This window comes from Danio rerio, chromosome 4, assembly GCF_052040795.2.
Source record: "Danio rerio strain M-AB ecotype USA chromosome 4, GRCz13ab, whole genome shotgun sequence".
NCBI classification, from domain to species: Eukaryota; Metazoa; Chordata; class Actinopteri; order Cypriniformes; family Danionidae; genus Danio; species Danio rerio.
This window is the reverse complement of record NC_141024.2, coordinates 3,256,463-3,266,865: the sequence shown is the minus strand read 5'-3', so window position 1 is coordinate 3,266,865 and position 10,403 is coordinate 3,256,463. Positions and strand designations below refer to the sequence as shown.

The window sequence follows — 10,403 nt, the reverse complement described above, 5'->3', positions numbered from 1 at the left end:
ATTTTAACATCAAAATCAGTGTGCTTTTGCTTCCATACAAAAGTAGCATAATATCTAATGATTGATCTGTGATGGATTTTTTTGGTAAAGTTCCTTTAATGCATTGGTCACCAAACTTCATCCCCCCCCCCAAAAAAATTAACTCTGTCATCATTTACTTGCTCTAAACCGTTTTCTGATGAACACAAGATATTTCGGAAAATGTTGTAAGCTGGTAGCCATTGGCTTCCATGCTATTTGTTTTTTCTACTATGGATGTCAGTAGGTACCATTTTTATTTCATCAACATTTTAAAAAATATCTTCTTTTGTGTTCATCAAAAAAGTTTTGGTTGAAGTATTATGCATAAATCACTTTTATAAGTGGTTTAAGCACATTTGCTATATTTACACCCCTCAGTCACCCACTAATGGTAAAAATGTATTCATTTTATTATATATATATATATATATTATTCTTATATAATTATATAATTAAATAGATCATTATGTAGATCTCTATACATTATCATTTTTTATGATTACACTTGAACAGTCTGCAGACACACTTTGATTGACATTCTTCCTTTGTACATGTCATCAGAGGTGAGAAAGCACCGCCCATTAGTGACCATCTCTCCCTCATTTGCATAAACACCCTGAATGTGATAGCAGCCATCCGATGTTACAGTTTTGAGCTGCTGAAGATAATGTCTGCGACTAAGAGGATTATAAATGTGGAGTTTTCAGATGAACAAGTGAACACTGGAGTCTCCATCGACTACTTTTTCTGACAGCATTTGCATTTGCATTTAAAGCAACAATCACCAAAATGGCACAATTTGGATGAAAAAGGGCTGTTTCTGAGCGTTATCAGGATATATTTGTGTGTTGTTTTGAGCTGAGGGACTTTGAAGACTTGTTTTACATCTTGTTAATAGGGACATAAGGGGCCCCCTTTAAATTGATGCTGGTACCTTCGAGTATTACTAGAATATTGCTGCATTTGGATTATCATCCTCATCTGCTGTCACTGAAGAGTGTTTTCACCTAGAATGTGCCTTTACCTTTGTGTGGCTCTCCGTTTGCAGCAGGACACTCTGTGTGTTCGGCTCGATTATGATGGTCTGGCTGGTTTGGTGTCTCTGGCAGACTCACAGCTCCAGGACGGTTTGTTTTATTGTGTGACGGTGTGGAATGGGCTTGTGTTTTCCTCCCTCTGTCCCTGAGAGCGTCACCGCTGCGATTTATGAAGCTCTCTGTGAGTCAGATGGAGATACAGCCCTGCATCTTATCAACTGGATTCAATCTGATTATTCAGCGCCGCTGCCAATTGCTGTTTTGGATGCGATTCTAATGTGTGTGTGTGTGTGTGTGTGTGTGACAGAGAGCATGTGTGTGTGTGTAACTCTGTGTGAATGTGTGTCTGTCTTTCTGTGTGAGTCTTTCTGTGGGTATGTGTGTGCATGTTTTTGACACTTTAGGACGCAAACGTGTGTAATGACATGGTTATGACACGGGTATTACAAGGAGAAGGTGTCTTATGAGGTCAATGCACCATGATGCCATGTTCCAATATACAGGATATTTGTGTGGGTGTTTTTTTTTTATAGTTTTTACAGTATGGGTCTACACAGTTTACAAAAAAAAACCTGTGAGAGTGTATGTATGTGCATGTGAGAAAGAGATTGTGTGTGTGTATGCAGTATGTGTGTGTGAGAGAGAGAAAGAGTGTATGTTTGTGAGGTAGATAGAGTTTGTGTGTGTGTGTTTTTGTGTGTCATTGTTTGGCTTCCCCTCCAAGAACGTCATGTAAAACAGTGATTTACCAAACCCAATCTGTTGTAAATGCTTTCATTTTTCAAGTGTTCATAGATAAACTTGAGCCATCTCTGCATGTGCAATTATAAGAGTATTGTCAATATTTTTACAGAATACAGGTCTTTTAATTTGGTGCACATGTGCAGTAAACCACTGCATATGTGGCAGCATCTACTTTTACATATTCATATTGCTTCTATCTATCTATCTATCTATCTATCTATCTATCTATCTATCTATCTATCTCTATCTGTCTGTCTGTCTGTATCTATCTATCTATAAAATGATAAAATAAATAAGTTATTAAAACTATTATGTTTAGAAATGTGTTGAAAAAATCTCCGTTAAAAAGAAATTGGAGGAAAAATAAACAGCGGGGCTAATAATTCTGACATCAACTGTGTGTGTGTGTTTATATATGTATGTTTATATATATGTGTATACATACACACATATATGTGTATACACACATATATAAACATACATATATAAACACACACACAGTTGATGTCAGAATATATATATATATATATATATATATATATATATATATATATATATATATATATATATATATATATATATATATATATAAAATCCAGAGAATTGTCCAGTAGTCTCTTCTTTTTAGCCGTGTATTGTTTCAGTTGCTCAGTTTAGCAGTGATGCTTCAGTGTCGTCCTGAGATTGTAAACGGGACACGTGCGTCATTTGTATCTACTGAAACTCCCCACGGGCTCCTCGTTTCTCCCCCTAATTAGAACAAGAGCAGCGATGACATCACACACTTTCCCACAATTCCCAGAGGCCACAGAGTGTAAAGATTGACTTGTAGATTCACATTGGCTGTTTATTTAGAGCTCATGAAGAGCCAACAAAGATTCAGGAGATTTATTGCTGTTTTGTAATTAGTACGCAAAGTACTTTCAGTGCAGGCCAGTCAAGAAGAACGCACAAAGAAAAACAGATATATGCTCTGTGTGCAGGAGGTGAGAGTTAATGGCTTTGGAGAAGTGACTCATTTTGTCCTTTTAGTAAATGGAGAGATGCGTATTTGATGTGGTCTTTCAGTGTTGGTCCTTAATGTCAGTCTGATGGCTGATGGTTTCCTTCTTAAGATAATGACTCACTCAATATTTTCAAAATATTTATTATTATTATTTGAATTCTGATTATTTTTTATTTAAGTGGTATTTTATATTCAATCTTTATTTATTCAGAGTGGATTATTATATTATTGCATTTAATATTTTATTATTTCAATTTTCAAGGAACATTTTTCATTTTGATGTTTTTTTAATGATTATGTATTTCATTTTTATTGGTTTCAAATTAGTAGTTGATCATGAAAGTATTCATCTGTTATACCTAGTTAATGAACAAAATGAAGTCATTTATTGTTAGTTCTTGTTAACTGCATTACCCAATAACAGGCACAACTGTTTATCTTAATAATGCTAGTAATAATCATTAAGTAAATATTGAGTTATGATTAATAATTGCTGTGCAAGTTGATTGTTTAAATTTTGCAAATGCAGAAATTAAATGCAGCCTTATTGTATAGTGAGACCAATTTATTTTGATTTAATATAATTGTCCTTAGGCATCATGGTGGCGCAGTGGGTAGCACGATCGCCTCACAGCAAGAAGTCGCTAGGTTCGAGCCCCATGCTGGGTCAGTTGGCCTTTCTGTGTAGAGTTTGCATGTTCTCCCCGTGTTCACCTGGGGTTTCTTTCGGGTGCTCCGGTTACCCCCAAAGTCCAAACACAAGCGCTATAGGAATTGATTAAGCTAAATTGGCCGTAGTGTATGTGTGTAAATGCAAGAGTGTAAGGGTGTTTCCCAGTGTTGGAAGGGCATCCGCTGTGTGAAACATATGCTGGATAAGTTGCCGGGTCATTAGTTCCTAATTAATAAAGGGACTAAGCCGAAAAAGAAAATGAATGAATGAATAATTATCTTAAATCATTTTTTATTTTATATAATTAATATTTTTACCTCAGACCCTTTTTATTTTAATTTGATTGTTAATTTTTATCAGTTGCATTTAATATATGTGTGTTTGAGTGTGCTTAACTTTTTAAAATGTACAATTTTATATATTATATTATTTTTATTTGATTGATTAAATTGACATTTAATGTGTTTATCTTTTTAATAATAAATTTATTTTACATCAGAATACTGTAAGAGTTAGAAACCCTCAATTCTTCCTATTTCTTCATTCTATTGCTTTTTTTACTTAATTTAAAGGGCACCTATGATGAACATCATCCTGTTTGGACAGACCATAGTGTGTCCACAGTCATGTTGGGGTGATAAAAACACAATAAGTCTCTTTTTAAAAGTTTTCTGACGTTAAAATAGGATCCAAATCTTTCCCATTTTGAGGCTTACCGCAACGTCAGACAGCCTCATAGTTTCAAAGCAGAAATCCTAGCATTTTAAAAGGTAAAACGAGTAATCTGATGAGTGTTTTGAGCTGAAACTTTACATACACAATCTGGAGACACAAAAGACTCATCTTAAATCTTACAAAAGTGGTCAAATAGGTGCCCTTTAATACTGGAGTCTTGTTTTTGAGCAGTTATCTTTTAACACTCAAACACATTAAGTACGTTTACGTTTCTTAACTATGTACTTAACATGTAAAATAGGAGCATGAACATTCAAAAAGCATCTCATGTAAGCACTAATCATAATATTGTTGTATTTAGATTAAGGTGAATAACTAGATTACTGACATCCATGTAAATGCATTGTGACTTTACTGTATCTGACAGTGAATGTGATGAAATGCTTAGATATGGTCTTCTTCAGTTTGGGGCTGGTGCTCCGACTGACACATTTCTCAAACTATTCTCCTTGCGCTGCTTTAATAGCGTCATCACCATCAGCCTGCTGAATAAGTGCATTAGCAGATGCAGTGTTTTGTGTCTGCTCTGTGTGGTCTAGCATCTGCAGTTTTTCTTTCTACTGCTGCTGTGAATTAAAGGCTGTTGTGTAAGAGGTGATTGATAAATGAGCAGCGCTGGCTGTGAATCTCCTCTTCTCACGTCATGAGACTCTGATGGCCAGAGTTGAGGATTGTGGGAGGAGTTTAGTGTTTGTCAGAGCAGCAGTGTTGTGATTGAACTGATTGAGTGAGTTTAATGCTGTGTGAGTCTTCTCATTTATAAAGCTGACTTGGAATTATATATATTTTTTTATGAAAAGTGCTATACAGATGAACTTGACTGAATTGAATCGAATCGAATCGGATTGGACTGAATCACCCAGACCATCACTGTGTTCTTAGCTTCTTATGTAAAACCAGAACCAAACATTTTTCAGTTATTATTATTATTATTATGGCTGTTGTTCTTATTATTATTACTACTAATCTGTTAACTAATGTGTTATTAAACTAAACTAAATAAATGACTATTATTTAATAATACTCTAACAAAACTAATAAGATTTATTCTACAAAAAAAGAGTCGTCTATACATTTCCGTCTATGTTTTTATATGCTGTTTTGTTTTGTCATATAATTATTCATCTTTTTATGCACAAACAAACAAAAGATTAGAATGAATTCAGATGGATGGATGGATGGATAGACGGACAGATAGTTAGCTGGATGGACAGACAGACAGACAGAGAGATAGACAGATAGACAGATAGACAGATAGATAGATAGATAGATAGATAGATAGATAGATAGATAGATAGATAGATAGATAGATAGATAGATAGATAGATAGATAGATAGATAGATAGATAGATAGATTGTCTTTACATGTTTTTTGTCATATAATTGGTCATGTTTTTTCTGGACAAGCATTAGACTGTTAATGAATACATTTAGATAGATGCATGGATAGATTAATGGATGGATAGATAGGTTCATAATTATGCATCATGTAATTTTTGCGTTTATTTTGTTTAAAAATATTTCTTTTAAGTGTATTATTTTAAAAAATATTATTTTAAGTGTTGTATTTATGTTGTTTTGATGGTTCATAAGTTTAGACTGCTTTGAGCAGTGATGATGCTTCAGAGATGATGAGTTATAAACAGAGGAATCTAATCGATTAACATTCATTTCAGCTGGAAAATATTTTATAAAGAAATCATCATTGTAATACAAACAATCCCATAGTGCAAAATCCTAAACCAATATTCAATGTGTTATATAATGAATGCATGGCTGTTTTAAACTACGTGGAAGTCTTAACTAAAACTGTTTGGTGGAAGCTGATTAGTATTGGTCATGAATTCAAAATTGGCCATTTTGTTCCCACCACAACTGCTTAAAAGCACATCGGTAAACATCAAGTACAAACTTCCCAGGAAAAGCTGAAGGCAGTAATCAGCCCTAGATAGTGAGAATGTAGAATAGCACACTATCAGTCATCATGCGTGGTCTGGTGTTGATTTAGGGCTCATTGTTTTAGAGTTTGGGAGGAAGTGATGTACAAGAGAGAAGTGGACTGCATGTGGAAACCATTTCCTAGTTCCTGTGGCCACTTTCGAGAGCCTCAGGCTTTGGTTCTTAACCAGAACTGGAGCATCAACCGCAGTCTGAACTGAAGCGCATTCAGGATTTGATTACTCTTATTCAGTCCTCCATAGCTGAAAACCTGCTGTGGCTTTTGATTCATTCCAATGACTCCTTTGAGTCTGTTTGTCATAAAGATACATTTAGATTTGTTCACTTGTTTGACATTGTCACTTGCTGGTGAATCTTTTCAATAATTTTATTATTATTATTCAGTCCAGTGAGTTAAATACTTCAACCTTTTCACACCACCAAGACTGATAAATATATTTAACATACCTTTCCTAATATTAATATTTAAGTTTGACAACATTTATTTATTCAGTGTAGTGGATATTTTGATTCTGTTCACAAAAAAAAGATTCATTTAAATTTCTTAATTGGCTCTTTTTATAAGTAACTCTTTTTTTTCTTTCAATCAGTTCAGTACTTTAAATCATTTGAATCTGTTGAACAATGTGATTCAGTTTACTGATTTTGAATCCGTTCACCAGAAAGATTTATTTAGATTTCTTCAGTGGATCTTACTTTAGACAAGTCTATTTATTTTAACTCAGTTTAATAGCTTGAATCATTTGAATCTGTTTAACAATTTGATCCAGTTCACCTATTATAATTTGAATCTTTTCACCAAAAGGATTCATTTAGATTTTCTCAGTGGCTCTTTCTGTAAGTAACTCTTTACTTTAATTCAGTTCATTAGCTTGAATCATTTGAATCTGTACACCAATTAGATTCAGTTCACCAATTTTATTTTGAAAATTTTTACAAAAAAACTAATTTAAATTTCTTCAGAGGCTCTTTTTATTTGAATACAGTTCAGTACTTTGAATCATTTGAATCTCTTCAACAATTTAATTCAGTCCAGCAATTACATTTTCAATCTGTTCAACATAGATTCATTTAGATTTCTTCAGTGGCTTGTTCTGTAGGTGATTCTTTATTTAATTGATTTCTGTAGCTTGAATCATTTAAATGTGTTCACCAAAAAGATTCAGTTTATCAATTATGTTTTAAATCTGTTCACTATAAAGATTAGTTCACATTTCTTCAGTGGCTCTTTCTGTATGTAACTCTTTTTACATTAATTCAGATTAGTAGCATGAATCATTTGATTCTGATTCACCAATTTGACTCATTTTGATTCATTAATTGAATTTCTCAGCACTTCCGTAGGTTGCATCGTTTCATTTTAAATCTTTGTGTAATAAGAATCACTAATTAATTAAATAGTTTTATAAATAACTTATTTTAATTCATTTTGCACATCTGAACCACTCCAGGGTGTAAGCATCAGACTGGATTTTTCTCCCTCTATCTTGTCAAACTCTCTGTTTGACTTCATTAAGGTGCAGAAAAAAAAGATAAGTGAATCACTGAGGAGTTTCAATAACATCTTCATGTCGCTTTAATTGTCTTTGGTCATCAGTCAATTTTACACATTCATAACTCTTCCGCTCTCTTTCTCTGCTTGTCGTGAGTGATTGTGACACATGACGGCCTCTCGTTCAGATGAATCAGAAAGCCCAGTTCACTTCATTCACAGTGAACAGAATATGAGTCAAGTGCATGAACACAAGCGACAAATGAATCTCTCGTTTCTTTCCTACCCCTGTCCACTTTGCTATAGTGTCCGAGCTTGGTGAAATGGACTTAAAACTAAATCAAGATATTTTCTTATATTATTGCTGAGAATTCATAATCAAACACGCTGAAGCAGCTAATCAAGCTTGATCACAAACCATAATGTTATTTCGGTTTCATTCATACTGAATGCAAGATGGGGCCCTCATGCATAAACTCCACATACAGATGAAATATACAGATGAAAATACAGATGAAAAGACATCAGCTTTATAAAGGAATAAAAAGGTCTAACATAATGGCAGTTAAGAAAAACACATGGAAATATATCGATTAATTGTGTTCTTCTATCAATCTTGGGTATTTTAATAAGAGCAATGTGTATTTATAATGCAAAACTAACTGACCCAGCCTTTATCACTGTGAATAATATAAATAAAAGTATTATTTCATCTTTAATTTGTGATTTGAAACGTCTAATCACAAATAGAAGTGATTTCAAACACTTATTTGATTATATAAAGTCAATTAGCAGGCTAATTAGTAGGCTAATTAGTAGGAAGGATGCTATTTCAGTAAATCTGTTTGTATGCAGGCTCATAAATGCAAAACTGTATTGCACACATGCTACTGTAATAATGCATTGCGTTTTATAGTCATTATAATAAGTATTTTATTTATTCGTAGAGAGAATTTTTACCGCTATATTGCAAACAATACGAAATCACTAAAGGGGCATATATGAATGATATGCAAAAGTGTTGATAATTTATATTAAATACAATCTGTAAGGTGTTATTTACTGTATTTTGGTAGCTATATTACATGAGATACATACTGCAGCATTGTTCAACAGTCAAGTGTTTGCAATTGGATTTTGCAAACCTTAAATTAAAGTTAAAGGGATAGTTCACCCAAAAATGAAATGTACTTACTATTTATTAACTCTCAAGTGGTACCATTGACAATCCCTGAAGGGCTTGAGGTTTCCACTGCGACACTTTCTCTTGCTTGGTGTTTTCGGCTAATCTAAGATGACACAGTGTATTCGAGCACAATCTAGGTGGCAAATAGGGTCAAACTGTGTTGCATGCATGCTACTGTAATAATTCATTACACATATTATGTTTAATAGTTTTTATAATAAGCTTTTTTTTATTGTGGACAGAATGTTTATCGGTATATTGCAAACAGTAAGATATCCCTAAAGGGGCATGTATGAATAATATGCAAAAATGTTGATAATTTATGTCAAATACATTCTGTAGAGAAATATTTACCGGCTTTTAGTAGATATATTAAATGAGATACTTCCTTCGGCATTGTTTACCAGTCAAGCAATTCTAATAGGATTTTGATTGCAAATCCCAAATTAAAGTTCAAGGGATAGTTCACCCAAAAATGAAATGTACTCAGTATTTATTCACCCTCAAGTGGTTTCATTGACTTCCACTGTAGGAAAGCAAATGCCAAGAAAGCCAATGATTACAGGTTTCTTGCATTATCTTGTTTTGTGTTCAACAGAAGAAAGAGACTTATAGGTATATTAAAGATTTGGAACTAATAAAGGGGGGCAGAATTAAAGCTCGTACACCATAGGTCTCAAACTGAATTCCTGGAGGGCTGCGGCTCTGCACAGTTTTGCTTCAACCCTATCAAACATAGCTAATCCAAATAATCGAGGTGTTCAAAAGAGTCATGAACAACATCATCATTTGGATCAGCTGTGTTTGATCAGGATTTGAGCAAAACTGTGCAGAGCTGCAACCCTCCAGGAATTGCGTTAGAGACCTTTGTCCTACACTGTTAGACTTTGCCGTAATTTTACAGTTTACTGCAAAAACGCCCAGATAAATACCACTCTACAGTTCACTTTAGCTTACTTTAAAACTTTTACAGTAACTCACTGCACATTAAAAATTTGGAATTTTTTTACCGTAATCAAAGTAATCAAGTACTCCTAGTGTAAACTGTAAATAAATGACAGTAAAAGTACTGTAAAAATGGTCATTTTGTAAAATTAAAATGTGATTTTACCATAAAAGAAGTTGCGGTGAGGCGATTTTACCGTAAAATAAAATTGCCATAGGGCCCTGATACTGTAAAACACATTTACAGGTAAGTTACTGTAAGGTAACAGTTGTGGTAACATGCTGGCAACAGTAAGTTACTGCAAGATATGCAATGAAATGTCTAACAGTGTACTCTCTGAAAGCCATTCTGCATAAATCCACATATTTGTTACCAAATTCTGTGCAGAAATGGCTAAAAATGTCTGCAGATTCTGTCTGGCTCTGCTTATTGCCCATCCCTAGTCACATTACTGCACAGCGTCGGCTGGTGTGTGGAAGTGATCAGTGTAAACAAAGCTGGTGTAAAGAGGATTCTGGCAGCGGTGGACATTTGCACACACACTCCATTAATCATCTGATAACCCCAACCATGTCTTTCTCATCCAAAGATTCCTGTTCTTTCT

The 10,403-nt window shown here is 33.9% G+C and overlaps 1 protein-coding gene across 3 annotated transcripts in view; it reads left to right on the top strand.

The window, feature by feature from the left end:
• Positions 1-10,403, top strand: part of pde3a (phosphodiesterase 3A, cGMP-inhibited) — a 176,992-nt gene that overhangs the window by 2,072 nt on the left and 164,517 nt on the right. The window lies entirely within an intron of this gene.